The sequence below is a fragment of the Urocampus carinirostris genome, chromosome 2, assembly GCF_059441175.1.
Source record: "Urocampus carinirostris isolate Australia breed hairy pipefish chromosome 2, RoL_Ucar_1.0, whole genome shotgun sequence".
Taxonomy (NCBI): Eukaryota; Metazoa; Chordata; class Actinopteri; order Syngnathiformes; family Syngnathidae; genus Urocampus; species Urocampus carinirostris.
In genome coordinates this window covers 27448356-27469374 of record NC_142350.1, presented here as the reverse complement: position 1 = coordinate 27469374, position 21019 = coordinate 27448356, and the positions used below count along the sequence as shown (strand labels likewise).

At 39.1% G+C, this 21019-nt stretch overlaps 1 long non-coding RNA gene across 3 annotated transcripts in view; it reads right to left on the bottom strand.

Moving 5' to 3' along the window:
• Positions 1-20685, bottom strand: part of LOC148371553 (uncharacterized) — a 29555-nt gene extending 8870 nt beyond the window's left edge. The window contains exons 1-2 of one of the 3 annotated variants that reach the window (XR_015849637.1): positions 20547-20685; positions 3208-3296 (exon numbers count right to left, since the gene is read on the bottom strand). This is a non-coding gene — a long non-coding RNA (uncharacterized LOC148371553). Of the gene's footprint in view, positions 1-3207; positions 3297-4580; positions 4640-20546 lie in introns of those variants that run through there. The other 2 variants (XR_015849638.1, XR_015849639.1) reach the window with 2 other exon arrangements.
• Positions 20686-21019: the final 334 nt, after the last annotated feature.

Genomic DNA, 21019 nt, shown 5'->3' with positions numbered 1-21019 from the left:
AGACAGATATCGGGGTCAAATATTACACCTAGATTTTTGACTGAGTCACTCTGGGTAATATTACATTTGTCAATGTTCAGAGCAGTTTTTGAGAACAAATCACTGCATTTAGATGGACCAATAAAGAACAATTATGGTCTTATTCTGACTGTAATGCTTGGGTCAGTCGAGGGGTCGGCAATGCAAAATGTTAAAAGAACCGTAATGAACAAAAAAAAAAAAAACAGATCAAATTTGTCTGGATCTGCAAAAAATAAGCCTTATAATAAATGTCACACCTGCTATATTACCTCTATGAGCAAACTACCACCACCTTTTTTTTTTACCTGCTCAAGTTTAACATCATTACAATATAATAAAGAAATGTAATACATAAAGAAAACCCATATTCGATGTCATTTTCATTTTGAGGATTTGAAAAAAAAAACAACATAAAAGGTAGATTCATGAAATAAAAAAACAGCCTTTTGATAAGGTAAAAATAATGAAATTGCATTAATGCTGTTTTAGGTTGATTTCTGTTCAGATTTCCAACAAGTCAGTGCATGGGTAAAACACAGAGGCATCGTCTTCTCTCTCGCTTTCGATACTAAAATATGTCATCATCGGGTCTGAGCAACAAAATACAAACAATATCCCTAAGTGACATTAAAGATATTTGATGAAAAAAAAATCTGAAATCAACAGCTTTTTTGTTACTACCAGTTTAATGTGACTTCTGTGTTGAAATTAGGAGTGCAGCGTTAAAATGCGATGCTGCCGCTTTAAGGCGGCGGAGCTTGTGCTCCGCTCGAACAGATAATACAAGTCAGGTCAAGTCATGTTTATTTGTAAAGCCCTTTATCTCAAGCAGTCTCAAAGGGCTGCACAGACCACAGATTATTGCAAACTACATACTACCCTATCCCCTGATCTAAAACCTACATGAGGGCAAGGGAAAACTCAAAAATCTCAACATGAGGAAAATGAGACCGCACATGAGGTAATCACCCTTCCAGGATGACCAGGCCGCAACGAATGTTGTAATAACAAATAATACACAGATATTGTCAACATAGATCATTCATAAGCTATATACTGGTAAGTGTGTTTTAAGCCTAGACTTAAACAGTTCCACTGAGGTTGCAGATCGAATTTAAGTGGGCAGATCATTCCACAGCACCAGGGCAAAAGCTCTCAAACCTCTTCTTGGCTCTTGGTATCACTAGTAGACCAGCATTTTCAGAGCGAAAGCTCTGGACCAGAACATAGGGGGAAACTAAATCTGAAAGATAAGAGGGCGCAAGTCCATGCATGATTTTGTATCCTACCAATAGAACCTTAAAATCAAATATTAACAGGGAACCAACGCAAGTTAGCTAAAATTGGGGTAATGTGATCACACTTGTCTCGGTTAAAAGCCTTGCTCTTGATTTTGGACTTCGGGAGACCAGAGAGTAGTACATTACAGTAATTAAGACGGTAGGTAACAAACGCATGAATTATAATCCCCGCAAAGGGTGAATTAATCAGCTGATTTCCTCCTCAACTCAGAGTTAAGTAGTGAGACCCAGAGTTGAGATGTAATATTTATTCTAAACATTTTTACAGCATTGGAAAACGTTTGTGTTGTTTATTTGTATACAGAAACCATATTAAAAGAAAAAAATATATATGTTCTTCCTCCTGTAAATTATAACTATAGCCTTATTCCCCTTGTTTTATAACATTATCTTCTCTGTTCCTTTATCTTCTTGCTCATACCTTCACTATGTGTAAAACTGGAGTGTCATGCCCAATTTCGTTGTCACAATATGTTAGCCCATTTGTAACAATGACAATAAAGGTATATTCTATTCTATCTATTCTATTCTATTCTTTTTCTTTTTTGTAAAACATTTTGGAAAAGTGCCATGGAGTCACTTCGAATCGCTAAAGACCAGCATGCGGCTCCTGAGTCGTCCCTGGGGTTAGTCCCTTCATTTTTGGATTACTCATACAAAAAATCAAAGCCCTACCATGGGCGCTTTGTCTTTGGGGCTTGTCCAATCCAGAACATCAAAGACAACATACACTGAGGTTTGATTTACGAATGCGGGTAGAGCAGCAAGTGACAATTACATTCTCTCAGTGATTTGCTGTTTTTTCCGGCGATTCGACAAAGTTTGAAGCTCATTACTCTGATCATAACACATCATCTGGTCCACCCCAAGGCTGTGGGTTTGATCATGGTATTTTTTAGGTGATCGCAGATAATTGGTGTGGACAAAACAATTATTGCACAATATTGGTAAGAAAACTTTTCCCCTTCTGTCCCTGCCAAAACTACACCCTTGGTCCGCCCCTTAATAGGGAATTATCCAAACTGTAATACCCAGAGAAGCCCAAAAAGTACCCCATTTCCCGCACTATAGGGCGCACCGGATTATAAGGCGCATCTCCCCAAAAAAGTCTCTTGTGTAATTTTTTTTAAAATATGAGGCGCACTGGACTATAGGGTGCATGGAATTGAAACTATAGTAAAAACGAGGGTCGCATAAATAATAAAGGCATTTAAAAAAAAAATTATACAAAACATCTGGTTTTACCGCTAAAATTAATGTTAGCAACAAACAATTGACATATTAACCAAAGGCGGGCACTCGAAGACCACTCTAAATGTTTGTCAAAGGCAGAACCGTAACAGTATCTTTTAATTATGACTACGCGATTCCCATTCCATCCGCCATACTTTCCTGTAAATAAGGCACACTGGATTATAGGGCGCACTTTCGAATTTCTGGCCAATATGGGGTTTTTAGGTGCGCCTTGTAGTCCGGAAAATAGAGTTATATTAATAAATGAGTTAGTATATGATAGCTGTATGTGTTAAGAATAAGCCAAAATAGTATGGCACCTTCTTCAAAGTAAATATATGATATGAAGTGGAAAATATATGATAACTATATAAAATCCTTGACAACAAAAAACGAACAATACGATTGCGTGTGTGCGTTTCTGTTGGTTTTAATATGCTGCATCTGGATTTTTATTCCTTTCTTTAGTGTTGCAAACAACTCTGGACTGGTTTTACAAAGACAAATTATACAAGGTAAACAAGACTCATGCTTATTGGTTGATATTTCTGTGATATATATTTGTTCTTTCTTCACGGCGAAAATAACTCACAACAAACATAGGGGACATCAAAATTAAGCGCACTTTTAGAGAATGGGGGATGTCACTCACCAGAGTCAATGAAGTAAAATAGATCTCTTCTCCTCGCTCCAAAAGTGGGCTTTGTTGCTGTTGTTGCAAGAGTTGTACTTGTACAGATCCTGCCAGAAGCAAGAATCTACTTGAGAAATGGGCCGTTCTCTCACACATGCACTCTCATTTAAACAGTAGTTCCTATGAAAGAGAACGACTGTGCTCTTTCATACAAACTATTGTACTCTCATGCTCGCTACTGCATTCTCTTGCACAAGCTACTCTGTTTGTACACACACTACTGTGCTCTCTCACTCATACTGCTATACTCTTATACACATAGACTGTACTCTCATACACACGACTAGACTCTCTCAAACTATACTTGAATGTATACATGCTACTTTCTCACTCTCCCACCCACAATACCATACTATACTTGTATACACACACTACTTACTCATAATACTATGATCTCATATATGAGATAACAAACACATATTACTATACTCTTATACGTGCACTAGTAAGCTGTGGCACAAATTACTGTAATTTTTCACTAAAAGCAAGAACTTGCAGAGTATAAAAGTATGAATAGATATAGTTCAACTTGCTTTTTTTCAGATTCAGATTCAGATCTACTTTATTGTCATTCTAGTACACGTGTATACAGAACGAAATGTCGATGCATCTGACCCCCACAGTTTCCTTGAATGTACAGATATAAATAATGTTGTATTGTATTTTGGCTACGTATAGTATTTTACCATAGTGCCGATAGTGCAAGAAGAGTAGCTAACCAGATGTGCAAAATGGGCAGTCAGGTTAACAAGTCAGGTACACAGTAACATTAACACTGTAACAGTAACGCTGTAATTACAATAGTGCAGAGAGCAATGTGCAAGGAGGAGTGGCAAGCTATAAAAAAAAAAAAAAAAAAAAAAAAAAAAAAAAAAAAAAAAAAAAAAAACTGCCAGTAGTGCAAAAAGTCAGATTAGCAGCCGTTTAGATTTAAGTTAACTATATGTTAGATTGACCATTTAACAGTCTAATGGCCAGGGGGACTAGACTATTGCGGAGCCTGGTGGTCCTGCACCGCACACTGCAGTACCTCTTCCCAGAGGCTAGCAGAGTGAACAGTCCATGATGGGGGTGAGAGGGGTCCCCGGTAATGTTTTGCAATTGTGACAGAAAATACTATCAAAATTATGTAGAGAAAACATGAAAGGAGGAACTGCAGGTCGAGGTGCTCAAAACAAGGGATTGTATTTACTAACAAAAGAAGGTAGAGAGCAGCAAAAAAAAAAATGGGTTCAGAAAACCAATAACATGCACAGACAGAAACAAAGAACAAAACTGGAATAGGAAAATACATAGAGAAAGGAACAAAGAAATTAGAAAAAAAAACAAACCTGACGTGGATGTTAAAATGGCAACCAAGATGACAATGACAGAAGAACTGAACAATGACAATGACCCAACAAACGTGTGCAGATCATAATGACCTTTTTAAAAGGTAAAGGATAATTGGGCACACCTGTGTGGTGATTGAACACAGCCGTGCCCAGTTCAAACCCTGGTTGGGGCCCTCTGGTGGTAGCAGGTGTATCAGACCCTTACACAAATAAGAGCAATTTCAGATTATCTTACATAGGCAACATTCTGATCTTAATACTGCGTGTGATTAGAAGTAATGCTAGATGTAAATATAGGCGGCCAGGATTGAAGCAATTGGTTTATTTTACAGGCAATCAGATACCCATTTAATTTAGGACATCATATGAAAGTGCCCCAGTTACATTTAAAAAAATCTGAAATTGAAACGGTCGGACTTCCATATTATGGTTAAATCAAGGTTTTAACCAAAAATAAATAAATAAATAATAATCACAAATCTGGGTCACATTTGCCTTCAATATGAATGTAGCCTGATAATGTCTCATATAACTTTAATGCAGCGTCTTTAAACTGATTAGTTTTGTCTTGGTGATAACGTATTCAGAGCTCAATTAGTATGCTCACATTTTGTTCTTCCATTTTCAGGCCAAAACTTGAATTGAGGGTGAGGTTTTGTTTACAGGCAGCATTCGACAGGCGTTTTCCAAAAATCACTTAAGAGACTCCGCGCTTTGAGAGTTGTGATGGATAAATGCTGAAATGATATCAGTGAACTCGGTATCAACATCATCGAGGTCAAAATTCCTTCGTGAGGATTTAAAGTTTCTTATCTGTTTATCTCACGGATCACTCCAGTAAGAATATTTTTTTTTTAAAGCAAGAGCTTTGCGTTACTTGTCGGCTCTCATTATGTATTAGTTTGTTGCCTTTGGTGGAGATTGTGGTGCAAAATGGGAAACATGGGAAGCAGTGGGTGATTTCTCTGACAATAAAGTGGATCATGTATCAAGTGTATCACAGAAAAGAGGAAAAAGTGCATAATGTTATAGTAACCCCTGTTAAAAAAGTGAGTTAGAAATACTTAAACAAAACAATATTCAATAATTGAATACAATATCAAACTTTGATTGTAAACCCATTGTAGCAAACATTTGATCATGTCACTAAATCCATCCATTCCATTCATCCATTATCTGCACCGCTTATCCTCAGTAGGGTCGCGGGGGTGCCGGAGCCCATGCCAGCTATCGTTGGGCAGTGGGCAGGGAAGACCCTGAACTGGTTGACAGCTAGTCGCAGGGCACACAGAGACAGACAACTAATTTGCTCATTCACACCTAGAGACAATTTGGACCTGACATGCATGTTTTTGGAATGTGGGAGGAAACTGGAGTGCCCGAGGGAAACCCACGCAAGCACGGGGAGAACATGCAAACTCCACACAGGAAGGTTCGATCTCATGACCTCAGAACTGTGTCGCACACACGCTAACCACTGCCCTGTCGTGCCGCCCATGTCACTAAATCATCTAATGAAACAAATTATTTTAATAAAGTTTTATTAAAAAAAAGACAACATAGACATTATAGTAAGAACCGATAACGAGTTTTTCATCATTGCGTGCTGCGGGCAGAACACAGAGGTCAGCGTAGACGACAGACAAGGCCTGAGATTATCAAAAGCAGTTGTAAGGAAGACATTTTAGTGACGGGGTTATCTAACTAATTATAATTTCTGCTATTACAACGCCGTGACCGTTACTGACAGTAATAAACGGTGCTATACTAAATTGTAGAAATAACCGGCTGTAACGAATCTACTATGCTCTGTTTATTTGTCATTCCTGAGTGTCATTCATTGTTATTCTTGTTTTGTCCATCAGGTGGCGCACATTATTTTGGTGGTGTATAAAGGTCGCAATGCTTGTTTTGTCAGGCAGGTATCTGACCCGTAAGGGAAAAAGGTTTTTAGATCACTACATAAAAGCTGCGCTGCATGGAAGCTGCACTACGCGAGAGCTGTTCCACGCAAAAGCTGGTTTGTTGTTAACCATTGGTTCCGGTGTCTTTTGTGGTAAAGAGAAAGCTATCTGATGCAAGGTTTGACAAGCTTCTGCTTTCCAGATGCAAATACTGGTTTGAAAAGGTGTAGGGTTATCTGGTTGGCTGGACGCATGATGGAGGAAGTACAGAATGTCTTATTTGTTTCAGGTTGTTGGATTTATGCTGCAGTGTTAAACACACTTTGTGGTGTATTCTATTGTGGTCTTCTCTACTTTTCTTGTGAAAAAAATATTTGAAGCATAGTAGCACATGTCTACTTGACCGGTTGTCTCTAGTTGTGAGGGTTGGATTTGATTTATTAAGCTCACTTCAGTTTTTTCGCTGCTGATTGTTATTCTATTCTATTGTTTACTGTTTATTTTTGTTGCAATTCCCGTGTAGGATAAATCTGAAGTTAGTGAAATGCTTTGAAGGGGCTGAGGGAGAGGCACTCAAGGAAATAAGGAGGAGAAACAGGAGAGGATGAGGCTATATCAAATCCTTTCCTGCTGCAGGCTGCACCCCATTTGACTAAATGAATAAATTGTTCCATCAGCTCCACTCATAACATACCATAGTAAAGAGGTCAGTCAGTCTTATTTGGATTGACCTGCTCTGGAATAGGGAAAAATAAATAAAACATCAAATTCTTAGCACTCTTCTTTGTAGTGATAGGAATTCCGTCTCTTTTGGCTCAGCTCACTGAAACAAGCTCCCAAACGTTTCTTCTTTGATTTTGGGGGTTTTCTAATGATGTATTACCAATAATAATAAAATATGAAGCACCGAAGAGAAAGGTAAAAATAAAATGGAGCGCAAAAGAGACATTAAGTGAGAGACACTTAATATTTTATAAGTATATATATATATATATATATATATATATATATATATATATATATATATATATATATATATATATATATATATAGAGAGAGAGAGAGAGAGAGAGAGAGAGAGAGAGAGAGAGAAAACAGAATAGAAAGAGAGAGGGAAAAAGAGAAAGAAACGAAGATACAAAGTAAGAGGTAGACAAAAAGAGTGGGAAAAAAGGTAAGTAATAACAGATAGATAAGTAATAGAGAGGGTGAAAGAGAGAATGCAAAAGAGAGTCACAGAGAGACACAGAGAAAGAAAGGGGTGAAAAAACGATATGGAGACAGGGGAAGACACAGAAAGACAATACAGAAAGAGAGGAAAAAAGAGAGAAACCGAGAGATAAAGTAAGACAAATTAAGAAATAGACAGATAGAGTGGGGAAAAAGAGAGAGACAGAGAGAGAAAGAGAGAGTGATAGAGAGAGAGAAAGAGAGCAAGAGAGAGAGAGAGAGAGCAAGAGAGAGAGAGAGAGAGAGAGAGAAAGAGAAGGGGAGAAGGAGCAAGATAGTGAGAAAGAGAGGGAGGCAGAGGGAAAGATACAGAGAGAGAACACCAAAAAGAGAGAGAAAAAGACAGAACGTGAGAGAAAGTAAGGAGAGAGAAGAGAGCGTAAGCGAGACTAAAAGAGATAGAAAGAGAGAGTGAGAAAAGAGGGAGAGAATAAAATAGAAGAACAGAGGAAGAGAGAGAGAGAGAGGTTCACCCCAAAGAGCCGGCTCATAGAGCTGTTTTGTTTGCGAACGACACATCACCACTCTTTAGATTTTAGTTAAAATTGTACCACATAATCCTATTAAATTAATTATGAGTATTTACATCCTAGAAGAAATCAACAAGAGGCAGGACCCGGATAATACTTGACGGGCTTTATAGTAAACATGTCCAATGGCGGCTTCGGGCAATACGTTCCGATAAAAGTGGTGTTGCATGGATACCGTGACAATTTGCAGCTTGGGGCTATAAAAGTGGAGGAGCATTCTGGGGTGCACGGTATATCAGAGCAAAATTATCTGAGAGAGGGTGAAGAAGTGCTGTGAGCTAAGTGATAAGGTAGAGATAGAGTCGTGGAATACGTTCATGAAAGCGTCAATGCTTCCAAGTGGCAATTCTCTTCACTTCACACTTGTGTAGCCTTGCTTGCCTTCCCTTGCTTTTGCAATGTTGCTGCAAAAGGCTGATAAAGCTCGGGCAAGGCTGCACAGTGGTTTCTTTCATATACAACTTTATGCCAAATACTTGTAGAGCTGCAACAAATAATCGATAAAATCCATTCAAATTGTTTATTGATTGCTTTGGCAACTAATGATATCATCCATTTGTTGTATTAGATGATTTGTGAGCCACTGATTCAGATCAATGCAAACAAGAGTGCACACAATTCTGTTGTGACTCTGAGAGTTGTAGTACCACTTTGTGCCTACAGAGGGCGCCGAGACCGTTTTTACATAAACGTTTTCTTATATTTTTAACATCTTTTTTATTGAAAAAAAATTGCCATGAATGTTTCAACTTTGCAGTGTTAAACCGTTTCATCATGAAAACAACTTGACAAGCGCACTTAAAGTGCTGCAGAAGCGCAGAGATTAAAGTAAAATAAATAAAAGAAATAAAGTAAAAAGAAAAATAATCATAATGACAAGTTTAACCCTACAGAACGGACATATTCTTAGGCATATTACATATCATCTTTATTCTATCAATGTTTATCATATTCAAAGATTCAATCAAAAATACAAATTTGTTGACAACATTTTGAATACTACGACTACATTTTTGATATTTTTCTTTGTGAATAAAATTTGCTACACATAAAACAAAATGTATTGCTGTTTCTTTTTGCATACTAAGTATAATATGAACTTTGGATAAGGCGGGAGAAAAAGAATATCTTCCATAGTAGCGGGTGAATAGCATATATTTGGATGTGTTTTTCTTTATCGTCGAGTTAATATGGTTGGGTTTAGGGTTTAGGTTTTTGTATTATATAATATTCGGTTATTTTGTGCACCATTTTCCTATATGTCCACAACCTAAATACTTGAATGAAGAGAAGGAAATGACTTATGTTTTTTAGAAATTCGATTCATCGGTTAATTGAAAAAATAAATAAAAATCAGCCAATTCATCGATTATAAAAATGAGCGTTCGTTGCAGCCCTAGTAATATGCACAAATAAACCGTGTTTTGACCATTAATATTTGTATTAAAGGCAGAATTAGGTAGTTTATGGCCACCGTGGGGCAGAATTAGGTAGTTTCTGGCCACTGGGGGGCAGAAAAACTCTAACACAAGGCCCCGTGGTCACATTGCTTGTTGGAATAAACAAAATACCTGTTGCATGTTCATTTAAGCTCCACTTCAGACCAATGTTATCGTTGGTTTACTATTTGCCTGATCCCTTTTTTATAGACCTTTTATATTCACACCTGCATGGTTAAATTCTCCAAGGTTAATGTATTCGGCACAGTCGGTTTAAATTGAAATTCTGGTGCGTATCACAAATTCAATCCATAAACACTTACAATAAACCTAACCCTAAATCCATAACCCCAACCCTAAACAATCCCAAACCCTTACTCAAATTCTAACCCTAACTCCAACCCCTAGCCTAACCCTGACCAATATAATTTTCTCTATTATAAAACTCATGTGTTCTTTTAAGACCTGGTTTTACTTTGTTTGAGCAGAAAGCTTTCCAGCAGCACAACAAACCCTTTACCATATATTGCTAAAATCCACTTTATCAGTGACGTGAGGGGAGGATTGCTCTGGTGAGGCACATTCAGGTTAACAAATATATGGACCTACCGACATATTGTTCATTTTCTCATAAAAATGCACTTTTCAAGTCAATGACGACTTCCCAAAGGGCTTTACAATGTGCTTCACACTTACCCGTTCACACACAGTCACACACCAATAGCGGCCATGCAGCCATGCAAGGCGCCAACCTGCTTATTGGGGGCATTAGAGATTCAGTGTCCAAGTGCCCAAGGACACTTGAAATATAACACGGAGGAACCAGGAATCGGACCTGCGATCTCTTGATCCCCAGACGAGCGCTCTACCTCCTGAGCTAATGCCACCCCTGATAACAACCAAATTAGATTCTTAATTAAATAAATATAATACATATCAAACTTATTTACTAGAAGACAATATCAACTCACACTACTGTAATGTATATGTATAATGCATTTTGTCACATATTAGGGGTTTAAAGAAATTATTGGCTACGCTGTAATAAGTTTCAGTATGAGCGAATGTCACAATTCAGATGGAAAAAAAAATGTTTGATTCATCATGCAAAGGCAACTCTTAAATCTGCAAAAACGAAATTTCCCATGACCTGCATTTAGGGGACAATTTGAGATGGACATGTTATCAAAAAGCCGACTGGACAACGAAGGATAAAGCCAGAGATAATGAAAAACACAAACAAAGAGGATGTTTTACAGGTGGAGAACAGGAAATCTCTGAAATGATAGTAGGTGAGGGGGCAGTTTGATTGGAAAAGGCAATTTGTAGATGCAGAGCCCTCTCCACATTGACAAATGTGGCCCTTAGTCACGTAGAGGTAATGAAAGCCATTTTTCTGGATTCGGGCTGGGTATGGTACGGGGAGAGATGGCGTTGAGGGCTAGTTAAAACCTGTAAAATATGTTGCGTTTGTGCATTGAGAAAGGTCAATGATAAATACTTGGACACGATCGAATAATGGAAAGAAACAGATAACAGAATGAACTAGTGGTTTCAGAGTGCAGTACAGGGTCCTTGCTGAACATTGAGGGTTTATTAAACACCTTTTTTTCCTAAATTAGACGCAGAATATTTAATGTTACTACTTAAATCATGCACATATGTTGTGAAGTATTCCACATGACGGGATAATAAAGAAATTCAGTTTCGAAGTTGACCCATTTAGCTTGTTTCCTCTAGAGCTGTGACGTCAACGGATGAATTCAAAAACACATAACAATATCGGTTGTAGTAAACAGCGATTGTATGCAGCTCATTTCTGCTTGTAGGAATTGAAACTTACATTACTGTGTTGCTGGGAGACTTACGATGGGTTTGTCTGAGTTGCTTCAATAATCAAAATCAGCATGAGGTAAGTTTCCCTGCTGCCGTTACTGTATGCGTTCCTTTTTTTTCCCTTCACCTCATTTTAGGTAGGCAGTTGTACTGTTTTTTTTTTGCCGCATGTCTTGCAGTTGGTATAATATTGTCCTGAAGCTCCCCGTTAGTTTTGGTGCTGCCAAAGGCATCCAGTTTTGTTAGGTCCGGAATAGCCCCGTTAGCAGTCGGCAAGCTGGCTAACCTGCCGGGCCCATTTTTTTTTTTCACAGCTTGGTTCGTATTTATTGCTGCATCCGTTTTTCATTGTTGGTTCCTGGGTAGCCTGGCTGCTTACTGCATGTTTTTGATCAGCCAGCCTCACGTTTTTCAGCCAATCAGTCCCGGTAAGCCCTTTTTAGCAGCCAGCCTGCTGTGTCCCGGCCAGGCTAGCTACTGTTAGCTATATGTGTGTTATTTTTGAGACTTCGCCCCATTTTAGCTGCTCGACATTTGTCGTACCATTGCTGCACCCACCTGCAACATAACGCCAAGGCATTCTCCACAAAAACTACCAAATCTTTGCTTAAAACACTCATAACCTATCCAACTAACTAACAAGTAAACTACAAAAAACATGTATTACTTTCTCACATTTTGAACGTTTTAGAAACTAGGTATCCCTTATACATTGGGAGCATCTGAGGTTAACAAAAGAAAGATAAAACAAAAGCATAATCAAAGGTTAACATGCCAACTTGGGAGACGTCATTTGCCGACTCATTAAACAGGTATGCTGCATTGCTGTAATTACTCTTCCACTCATTTCCATCTAAACGTGTTCATAACCCTGCCCTAATGGGCCCCCGTGGTTTTGTTATCACGCCATTAACCTCTTTATATGTCAGATTTTCAGCTGAGAATCGGCCCTGTGACGCAGGGGGTTCCCAGACAGAAAGTACAGTTGCTAGGGGTGAGCTGATTGGTCCAAATATCAAGATTATTGATACTGAGTGAGTACTTGGATCGGATCAATATTAATGTCTTGGAATCAATACTGTCTTTCCATTTAAAGCCCCTAGTGCACAGGTGTCAGGCAGGCGGCCCGCGGGCCAGATCAGGCCCGCTAAGGGATTGAATCCGGCCCGCGAGACAATACTCAGAGAAGCGCAAGAGAAAAACAAGCTGCAAGTTGAAATATGTCAACTTGATGTTGCCAAAGCCAGGTGCCTCGAACAAAGACACTGTACTTGTATTTCTTTCTCTCTCTCTTTTCCACCCATTTTCTCCCACTCTCTGTCCCTGTCTCTTTCACTCTCTGTGTCTATTTTCCTCTTCCTTTGTTGCTCTTTGTGTCTTTCTCTCTGTGTGTCTTTTTAACTTCTTTTGCTCTAATTTCCTTTTTTCCTTTTCTCTCTTTTCTCTTTCTCTCTTCCTACCCTTTGCGCTTTCTTTTCTCTTTTCTCTCCTTCTGTCTTTCTATTTCTCTTTGGATTTCTTTCTTCCTCTCCTTCTTTTCCCCCTCTCTCATGACTTTTTATCTCTTGTTTCTCACGCTCTCCCCCTCTTTTTTTCTTTCTTGGTCCTTCCCTCTCTCCTTTTCCCTCCCTCTTTCTCTTATTTCTTTATCTCTCTTTTTCTTTCTCTTTAATCTACTAGTCCGGCCCCCGACAGAATGTTTGTTCTATCGTGTGGCCCCCGAGTTAAAATGAGTTTGACACCCCTGCCCTAGTGTGTAATATTTAATGACTAGATGACACTGTCTAATGCAAACGATAACCAGTGCCACAGCAAGCAGCAAGATGGCAGACAAACAGGGCAATGACCTTAGGTGTGGATTCCAATTTCATCTCATCTCATCTCATTAGCTGCACCGCTTATCCTCAGTAGGGTCGCGGGGGTGCTGGAGCCCACCCCAGCAATCATCGGGCAGTGGGCAGGGGGACACCCTGAACTGGTTGCCAGCCAATCGCAGGGCACACAGGGACAGACAACTCGCTCGCTCATTCACACCTAGGGACAATTTGGGCCAGCCAATCCACCTGAAATGTATGTCTTTGGAATGTGGGAGGAAACCGGAGTGCCCGGAGGAAACCAACGCAAGCACGGGGAGAACATACAAACTCCGCACAGGAAGTCCGGTAGCTGGATTTGAACCCACACAGGAGGTTCTTGAGAACTTAGAACTGTGCCACACACGCGCTAACCACTGCGCCGCCGTGGTGCCCTGTGGATTCCAATATGTAAAAAAAACAACAAAAAACTAATTTCTCCACTTCTGAGTTAATAAAATTAAATAATATTAGTATAATAGTTCATGTATTTTTGAGTAGTTTCCAAATATATGCTTTTTTTGTTTTGTTTTTTGTACCACTAGGAGGCACTAAATATTACACAACTACAGGGAGTCACTACGGAGCACATATGAGCCACATGCGGCTCTAGAGTCACTTGTTCCTGACCCCCGGGCTGGGGTGTCCCTAGCTCACTGCCCTCTTTCAGCTGCGATGGGCTCCAGCACCCCTGCTACCGTGAGGTTAAGGAAGCAGAACATGGATGGATAGAACAGTTTATTGCCTGAAATCTGTTTCTGTGCTATTTTTATCATAATTGATGAATTAAATCAAGGAGGGAAGGGTTTAATTATTTAATGATCATGACATTTCCAAGCAAAAATTATCTGTATCAGATGGGTATCGATCAATACTACCCTTTATTTACATGAATCGAATCAATACCAATGTTCTTACTTTTGCCCACCTCTAATAATCACATACAAACTGTGGCCAATTCATGTTCCTTCTAACCATCTATCTAAATAATTCTCACTGTTCGCCTTTTGCACGATCTGCTCAGGTCTTGTCTTTATTTGCCTTTACCCGAGAAGCATTTTATACTTCCCGGGGGTGCCGTGTACTTGAAACAATAAGGCCATTAGCGCCTACTTGTCTCAATCTATGTTCACACTTGAAGAACAGCTCCAAGAAAAAGCTTGAGAGAAACAAACCTCTGGGACGGTTAGATCGTTCCGTGTTGGTCCGCTAACAAAGACCGACACTGTTAAGTGGGCTACATATCCAACCATAAAAGCCGATACAATTTTCCATACATAATGAATATCTACAACTGTCAAACCCATAAGTGAAGGATGACAGAATCCATTAAGCTTGTACCATGGGCTTTGGTGAATTAGGCAGGCCTATATTTCCAACACTTGCATTATTTAATCATCACTACCGGGGGCAGAGGGCTCGAAGCCCGAGGCAGGACCTGAGGCTTCAGTAGAAGAGCGCCGGCTCGTGCGAAGCCTTAATGAGGGAATGTTTGCTTAGGAGCGGCTGATAAGTCGACGTTGTTTGGGTGGGAACGTTATATCGGGTCACCCACTTCGATAGCATAACATTAATGGCCTGCAGACAGAATCCAAACCAGCAGTCAAATACAGTACAGTACTGTTTTGAATCATTGAATTGTCTTTAGATCAACGTTGTGAAACATTCTATGCAACAAGATTAAGCATTGCACCACAGGGCAAACATGTGATAAAGACTTTAAAGACAAAAAGATAAAAGTTTGTCAAGATAAATAGGCAAAAATATTTATAATGTTGTGCTTATAGCAGGCGTGTCCAAAGTCTGGTCAATGGGCCAGTTACATCCTGTGATCAAATGTTTACTGGCCCGAGGCCTCTGTCACAAAATCAATAACATGTGACCCGCCAGTGATGTCGACCGCAGTATAAATCAAACTTTAAAAAAATATATTCATTCATGTATCCATTCTCTTAACACAGTTATTCCTGAGTTTAGGGTCACTTGGTTCTGCTGAAACGTATCCTATTATTCTTTGGGCGATGGCGGGGTACGCCCTGAGTCGCCAGTTCACTGCAGGGCCACATAGAGACAGACAACCATTCACTCTCCTACGGACAATTTATAGTGTCCAATTAGCTTCTCATGCACGTTTTGGGTTAGTTAGTGTTTATGTTAATGGTTCAAAGAATAGTGGGCCAGGCTGAATAGTGGGCCTAACACATTTTTAACTTACCAAATGTGGCCCGCTTTCTGAAAAGTTTGGACAACCCTAGGTTATGTTATGCAAATCTCACGAAGTTTGAACACCCCTGGCTTGATGACTGGCCTAAGATCTCATGAGTGTGCAATAAAAAAGAATAGCGCATCGAAGCAATAGTGCAATGAAAACAAGTTTGATACCGTTCAGCAGCAATAGATAATCTCAAATAAGTCGCAAGGTACTGTATGTATTTTCAGTTTTGGGCAATAACATTTAGCAGCAACATAAATAAATAAATCAATTAGTCGCATGAAATATGTTTTCACAGTTGTGTGCGCTAGTTTAGGGTGGTGATGGCCTTAGGGACGAAGCTGTCTCAGAGCCCATTTGTCCTTGTTATCCATTATGCATACTATGGAATTTGGGATACTTTTGGGATTTAAATTTTTTTTTTTTAACTTTTATTACACGAATTTTGCCCAAGTTCCACAATTAAAAAAAAAATGAACTGTTAATTAATTAAAGGGAGTATCGTCCCTTGACATGTTTACCCAAATATTTGGCTGACACACAAATGGGGTTAACAAAGGTATTTGATCGTGCTTTGCAGAATTTACAGACACTTGTAGTAGTAATAATGGGAGCACTAAAATAACGCTAAAAATGTTTGTAATATGTTTTGCTATACTACAGTCTATGGTCTGCGCAGCCTTTTGCGACTCCTTGTGATTACAGGCTATCCAAATAGACTTGACTTCTAATACAGACGGACAGACGGGCAGACCGACAGACCGATAAACAGATAGATAGATAGATAGATAGATAGATAGCTAGATAGATAGATAGATAGATAGATAGATAGATAGATAGATAGATAGATAGATAGATAGATAGATAGATAGATAGATAGATAGATAGATAGATAGATAGATAGATAGATAGATAGATAGATAGATAGATAGATAGATAGATAGATAGATAGATAGATAGATAGATAGATAGATAGATAGATAGATAGATAGATAGATAGATAGATAGATAGATAGATAGATGGAAAGATGGAAAGATGGAAAGATGGAAAGATAGATAGATAGATAGATAGATAGATAGATAGATAGATAGATAGATAGATAGATAGATAGATAGATAGATAGATAGATAGATAGATAGATAGATAGATAGATAGATAGATAGATAGATAGATAGATCGATAGATAGATAGATAGATAGATAGATAGATTTTTTTAATGAAAAATACCTCCTGAGCAGATAATTAGTATATAAAAAGAAAACGTAATCCAAAGAAAACAGGCTATCCAAATACACATGACTTGACTTCTAATACAGACGGGCAGACGGGCAGACGGGCAGACAAGCAGACCGGCAGACAGACCGACAGACCGACAGACGGATAGATAGATAGATTTTTTAATGAAAAATACTGTTCTACCTCCTGAGCAGATAATTAGTATATAAAAAGAAAACGTAATCGGCTGCCATCTACTGAATTGGATTATTTTAACAATTACAGTTTACAATATTGAGCAGTGGCTTTGTTTTCAGTTTTTGCAAATATAAGATTGGTTTAAGAAAAGTACTGTTGTACAGTTATCCATCTAGTTATTTATAACATAAAATACATAAATATTTTGAATATTAAAACATATGAAACAAAGTTCGTTACCAGACAAAGAGCCCGAGAACCTTTCATGGGTCACAAAAGAAAAGGGAGTAATGTCACCGCCACAAAGTTTGTTTTTCCACAAAAATATCAAAGCCACAAATGATGCAATGCATATTGTACAATGTGAAACTCAAAGAAATCAATGTTTTTTCCCCCAGTTATTTAGGATCTAGTATCAGTGTTGTGAAGCTGTCAATAAAAAGGGTCATCATTGAAAACCACAGAGACCATATGATGAAGGTGCTGTATATGAGGCAGATCAGTAGGCTCCCCCTGCTAATGCTAACCATGGAAACCAGTATTATGGTGAACTACCTGGGGCAAGATGGGCACCACCAAGCTGCACTTGCCCAGGACACACCAAAGCAAGGGCGGGAGTAGCTCAGGAGGTAAAGCGCTTGTCTTGGGATAAAGAGGTCACAGGTTGGTTCCCCGATGCCTCCGTGTTATATGTTAAAGTGTCCTTGGGAAAGACACTGAATCCCTATTGCCCACGATAAGCTTGTATGGCTGTCACCACTATGTGTGTGTGTGAAAGGGTGAGTGTGAAGCACATTGTAAAGTGCTATATATAAATATGTATGTACCTGTAACAGAATACAATTAATTTATTTTTGTATCCTAATTACGTAACACTGTTACATGTATTAGTCTCCAAGCCTGTATTATACATTCAGATTCAGATTCAGATTCAGATCTACTTTATTGTCATTCTAGTACACGTGTATACAGAACGAAATGTCGATACATCTGACCCGCACAGTTTCCATACACTGACCTTAAGAAAACAAGCCAAAGGATATCCAAATAAGATGAAATGGTTTGTCATTAAAAATAGTTTCAAAAGGATGAATGTGGATTGTAGAATCATCTTTTAAGAAAAGCATGGATGAATGCACTAACACACAATGGACACTACACAAATTGAACACTTTTTAAAATTTAACTATTCATCCCAGACTCATCAAACACATGCCCTTTAGCCACCGGTTGCTGGATATGTGACATCTAATCTTGCATTATTGATCGAGCGGACTGGAATCCCTTGACAAGCCAACAATGGCCTTTGTGAGACATTAATTACCGCAGCACTTGCAAGATAGTTGACGAGATCCTACATTCAGGAGAGTGTTATTTTATGGCCAGTATGTGACGGCACCGAGAAAACGAGTACACTTGGATGGCACAGCCCCGGAGGACAAAAACGGGTTTAGAACCTTCGCTCTTGTATTCACAGAGGTAGCAATCCTCATTTAGACTGCATACATTAGAGCCTTAATGAGAATCACATTTGGCAGGGTCCCATGCTGACGAACCTGCTATCTTTTATTCAGACCCTAAATGGCACCGCTGAGTGCTTACTTGCTAGCTCAGCTCAACTAGGACTTAGTTTTAACAGAGCCGTCAGCCTTTGACCCACTTTTTCCTGCTATGCAGCCAAACGCAGTAGACCATGGCAGAAAAAAATACAGAGAGTAAGCAACACAGCCCAGAAGATCATTGGCTGTTTTCTACACGATCTAGAGGACATTGAAAGCTTGCAATACCGTACCAGAGCTGTCAACATTTTTTGGGGTCTGACACAACTCTGACTACAAGAGGGTCCCAACCAGTGTTTCAACTGGGCACAGGTCGTTCGAATTATCACACACCTGCGTCCAATTATCCTCACACTTTAAAAAGACACTTTGTTCACCAAACTTTGGTGGGTCATTGTCATTTTTGAGTCATTCTGCCATTGACATCCTGGTTATAATTCTTAACTTCCATGCGAGGTTTGTTTGTTATTGTTTCTGGTATCTTTGTTGCTTTGCATCCATGTATTTTCCAGTTCCAGTTTCTTTCTGGTTTGGACATTTCCTTGTTTAGTAAACCCATGTTTGTTAGCTACTAGTTACCGTTTTTAGTTAATAAATACCACCCCTTGTTTTAAGCACAGTTCCTGCTCCACATGGGTCCATCCTCCTCCAAAAGACCCAACCAGCCAGATGCTCTTCTCAGCCTCCCTGGTCTATTCAGGGGTAGTGGAGAGGAGGGTCCAACATTCGGTCGAATCTCAGATTCAGGAGGAACAGTGTGGCTAGCGGAAGATAATGGATGGATGGATAGTGTTTCAGGTTGTGAGAGTTTGATTTATTTATTTTACACCTCAGTGTTAAACACGGTTTATATCCACCTGTTTACTTTTGTTGTGTAAAAATACTTGAAGTGCAATAGAATATGTCTACTTGAGCAGTTGTCTGACTAGAGACCAGTGTTCCCTCGAAGCTGCGCGTGTGCGCAATTGCGCACTGCTCGCACAATTGCGCACTGCTCGCACATTCTCAGCGCACAAGAAAATCTAGCCAGCGCACAAAAATTAGGGCTCAAAATTACTAATCAAGAAGCGACTCAAGTCAAAGTTACAGTGCATGAAGGTAAGAATACACGGTATGCTGTATTTTGAAGTCGAGTCGAAGTAGAACAAAGTTAAGTAAAGTTAGTAGAGTTTGTCGGGGAACCGGCTTCTTCGGCTCGGCTCACTAAAAGGAACCGGCTCTTTCGGGTCCTAAACGACTCTTCGGGTTGTTTTTGCTTCTTTAATCCCAACATGACCAAATATTATGTAAAATTATGCACAAAATGACTTAAGGGAACAGGGAATAGAACACAAAGAAATGAATACCAAAATGAAAAAGTAGTGAAAAGCTGAGAAAAAAAGAATAATTAATTATCTTGCCACACTTGGGATTATGGTTGTTCACTGTTGTTTCAAGCGCTGCTCACCGACTTTGTGTGAACGCTCAGACCCGTGGAAAATTAGAAGGAACATTGCTTGAGACTGTAATTTATTCTATCGAGTGATACTCACTTTATATTGTTTTACATTTGAATTTTGTGGTGAACAAAATGCTTGAAGCACATTAGCATGGTCTCAGGTTGTCAGAGTTGGATTTCATTTACTAAACTCACTTTATATTGTTTATTGCTGACTATTTTATGATATTGTTTAGTGTTTATTTTTGTAGCACTTCAAGTGTAGTATAAATCTGCTGCTGGTGAGGTGCAATAAACGTTGCAAGGTTCTATAACACAACTAACTACCTGTCTGTTCTTCTCTGCTTAGAAAATGTATACATTTTTGACATACAACTTTTTTAAAGTAAGAGAAATAGTTTCTTTCCCTGGTAAGTAGTTGCTTTTACAATGGATTAATTCAGTTACTAACTCAGTTACTTCATGGAAGAAGTAGAGAGTAACTATAACTAAATAATTGTTTAAAGCAACATACACAACAGTGATTAAGGGTAATATATAATCCTCACCTGGTTCCAAGAAAGCAGCTAAATAATATCTCCACACGCAACGATATGCATGCACGTGAACAAGACTGGTGAAAAACGTGGGAGGTAAAGGGACAGGCATTGAAATGGTTAGTGACAGTACTGTTGTCCGACTGCTGCTCCCCACAAACATGCAATGACATTCCTTCATGCTCACGCACAGTGCCCAGCTTTGAAGCCGATGCGGTTTGCTGCCTGTGAAATGGCATCAAACACAAAGACGGCCATGCGGCAAAGCAAATGCACAATTAGGACACATTGCTGCAGTGCGTAGCAGGCCCACAAATCACAACAAAGGTTTAAAAGCAAATCCAAACACTGAAAAAAGGAACATTGGCAAAGTCGTTTACATCATTATGCATGGTATGGGAAGCCTGCAAACTTCGACTATTGGCCAAAAGGAGAAGTAAACGATGAGTGAAAAATATAAGGTTTTGCTCTCCCTAATGGACTCA